This window comes from Plecotus auritus, assembly GCF_963455305.1.
Source record: "Plecotus auritus genome assembly, chromosome: 9".
Lineage (NCBI taxonomy): Eukaryota > Metazoa > Chordata > Mammalia > Chiroptera > Vespertilionidae > Plecotus > Plecotus auritus.
Genome location: NC_137783.1, coordinates 59,520,847 through 59,524,618, shown reverse-complemented (window position 1 = coordinate 59,524,618; position 3,772 = coordinate 59,520,847).

Genomic DNA, 3,772 nt, shown 5'->3' with positions numbered 1-3,772 from the left:
ATGAATAAGTAGGGACATTTTATAATGATTAAGAGGCCAATTAATCAAGAGGACCTAACAATCCCAAATGTGTGAGCACTGAATAGCAGAGCTCTAAAGTGCTCTGACCTTAATTCGATCTTGAAGCAAATTGAAGTCACAGTAAGTAGTATTACCTACTCATCAGATTGGCAAAACTGTCAATTCTAACAATGCCAAGTGTTGACAAGGATACAGAGCTATAGACATTCTCATACACTGCTTGTGAGGATATAAATTAGTATGAACATTGAATTAGAATCTATTCATGTGTAACAAAATGCCACAAGACTTAGTGGCTTAAAACCACAAACCTTTTTTTTTTTTTTACAATATCATGGGTCAGGAATGCTGGAATGGCTTAGCTGCATATCTCTTATGAAATTGAGTCAAGATGTCTGTTGGGGATGCATTCATCTGGCCTTCTTCTGTCAAGGAGTCTGAGAGAGATAGAGGCTGCTCCTTCACCCTCTGCCCCAGGAGAGCCCTGGATACCTCTAACCAAAGCACAGCAGGGTGGCAAAATACTACCACCTCACCTCACAGAGGCGCCTCACTGGCATTACTGAGAAGAGCCCTCCTGTAAGAGCTAAGGCCCAGGCCTGGAATCAGGCTGCCTGGATTTACATCCCCACTGGACCACTTAGTCAGTGATGTGCAGGCCACTCTGACCTTCAGTATCTTCAACTGTAAAAGAGAGACCATTCTAATCCTGGCCTCATCTTATATAATAAAAGGCTAATATGCAAATAGACTGAACGGTGGAACAACCAAACAACCATTGGCTATGACATGCGCTGACCACCAGAGGATGCGCACGGAACATGGAGGGCGTCAGACATGGTGGGATGGTAGAACAGGTGAGCAGGGCCGCCAGACCAAAGCGGGGTGCTGGTTGCTGTTATCAGGGCAAGCCTCTGGTGGTTACTGAAAATTCTTTGTTCCTGCGTGCTATAGTCCCACCTGGCACTCACACCCACTGCTGGCACCCAGCACCAGCCCTGATCTCTCAGTACCATCAGTGGGTGCAAGTGGGGTCAGTGCCGTCAGCAGGTGGGAGTGGCAGTGGTGGGAGTGGGGCTGCCGGCAGACTGGGGACCAGATGCCGTGGCAGGAGGGGCTGGGCGGGGGCGCGGAAGATGGGCCAAGACCCCCCTGTGCCCACCCCAGCCTCACGGCCCACAGTTCCTTTCAAGATGCACGAATTTGTGCACTGGGCCCCTAGTATGATGATAATGAGCACTAGGTGAGTTAGTGCATGTAAAGCATTCAGCCCATTGCTCAGCTCATCACTAATAGCTCATCATCTGGTTCCCTTGGCCACCACCCCTCACTGCTTAGCAGAGATCCCACACTCTGGGGGTGGCCTGGCTGCAGATGACCCCAGTGAGCCAGGCTAGGCCCTCCAGGCTGGGCCAGGGGTACCCACAGCTCCCATTCCTGAATGCTGAGGAGGTTACCGTTCATTGGCTTCCTCCCACCAAGCAGGCCTGAAATAGCTGCAAGAGGGAAACTCTCCCATCCTCTCCCTCTCCCGCCCCCCACAGCAGCACCGGGGCTGGGGGTGGGGTGGGGGGCTCCAGATTCCCCTGCTGCTGCAGTTTGAGCCTGGCACACAAGGGAAGGCCCGAGTTTAATAAAGGATAATTCCTAGGCTGAGGGACTAAAGGGGAATTGGATTCAGATGACAAAGCGAATGCATCTTAATTGGAAAAAGTTACTCCCTCCTTCCCTGTGCCTATTCCAAGACCAGAATCTGAGAAGCAAGCATCTAAGAGTGGCCACAGCCTCCCAGAGCAGCCTCGCTCCTGGCACAGAACCGGAGACACTGCCCTCTCTGTGGCCCGGCCAGAGCCCTGCCCCTGGACCAGTGTTCAAGGCTCAAGTCCAAGCTCGGGCCCTGGGCAGAAATCCTCCTGAGCTCTCCCTCCGTGACAAGTGCTCACTGAGGGGTGGATGCTAATGCTCTGCCCAAAGTTCCGGGCAGGTCCTGGACTTCCCAGTGTCTGGTGAGAGAAAAGCTCGGTGCCAGAGGGATTCTGGCCCCTACCAGGCCCCTATCCCACCATGAAGGCTCCCCAGCCCTCTCTGTCACTCTATGACTGTCTCTAGTCATACCAGCCACACTGTTCCTCTAATGCTGTGGCCTCAGGACCTTTGCATTGCAATGGCGGTTTCCTTTGCTAAGAAAGTTCTTCCCCAGACATTCCCCCAGTTCCTTCACTGCCCTCCTTCAAGGCTTCACTCTGATTGTACCTTCTGACTACTCTGGCTACCCTCCTTTCCACCGAAGCCTGCCTACTGCCCACCCCACACCAAGCCCCCTTCCCTATTCCTCATTGTGACTCTCCACAGTGCCTATCACCTGCTAACATCCCATGTAATCAAGGGTTAGATCACGTCTCTTATCATATCCCTTTCACCTCTGTGATTATATAATCCACAGAGCAGGGACCTGTATTTTGTTCTCTGCTTTATCCGCAGCACCTAGAACACAATAACTGCTTGGTGAATACATGTTGAACAGAAAAGGGAGGAAAGGAAGGCAGGGAGGGAAAGGAGGAAAGGAAGAAGGAAGAAAGGAGAAGGGAAGGGGAGGGGAGGGAGGGGAGGGGAGAGAAGGGGAGGAAAGGAAGTTACCAGGAGGCAGCTTGACAGGCCAGCAGAAGCCCCACCCACCTAGGCCCTAGGCAAAGTGGAAAGGTCATGGTCAGAGCCAGGTGGAAGGGGAGGGCTGTGGACCTCGCAGAGGAACTGTCAGAAGGACAAAGGAATAGGAGCTTTGTTCCCTGCTTGTGCTTGAAAAGTTACTCCCTCATTTCCTGTGCCCACTTAAGACCAGAATCTGAGAAACAAGCAGCTAAGAGTGGCCACAGCCTCCCAGAGAACCAACGCCCTCTGCCGGGCCCCAGCCTGGGGCTGTGTGCCCTGCTGGACCAGCACTCCCCGGCCAGTGAGGCCACAGGGTCAGCCCACACGCCTGTGGTCAGATCAGGACCTCTGACGCAGAGGGGCTTTCCTGTTGTCAATCATGGGGAAAGAGGCAGGTCCTCAGACAGGAAGTGAATCTTGAAAGGAATGCCTGCCTGGCTCTCAGATATTCTTGGGCCTCGACCTCCTGAAGACATGAACTGCCTCCATGCTATGATGAGCTGCTGCCTGTGCTTTCTCCTGCAAGCTTGCCAATACCCCATTAAGAGGTGCATCTGTGTCCCCTCCCCTTGCCTTGGGTCGACCACTGCCACTGCCCCCACTCACAGAGACTGGGCCGCCAAAGGTGGTACCGCTTCCACCTCGCTCTCGCTGGATTCCTTGGAGCCCAGGGCTGCCAAGTGAGGAGCCTGAGGCCACCACGTAGTGAGGAAGGCCAACCAGCTCACATAGCAGACCACATGGGGGCCACATGAGGACAGGGCTGCCCAGCCAACTCCAAGCCACCCGAGCCCTTGCTCAGCCAGCTCTACCACTACCTGTCCCCGGGCAGCCACCTGAGAGACCCAGAGCCATAGCCACAGCACGCTGGTCTCTGAGTCCCAGCCCCACTGAACACTGAGATCCAATGTCAGTGTCTTGAGCCACTAATTTTGACCAACAGACACCAAAACAATGACATATTCCAGCTGGTCTTTGCTCTGTTCCTTTGTGCTATAGAGAAGAGGGAAAGATAAAGCGTCTGTGCTTGAGTTAAAAGAGAAGCACCCCTTGGAGCAAGTATGGAGGAGGCAAGGGATCGTAAGAGAGCAACAGGGAAACC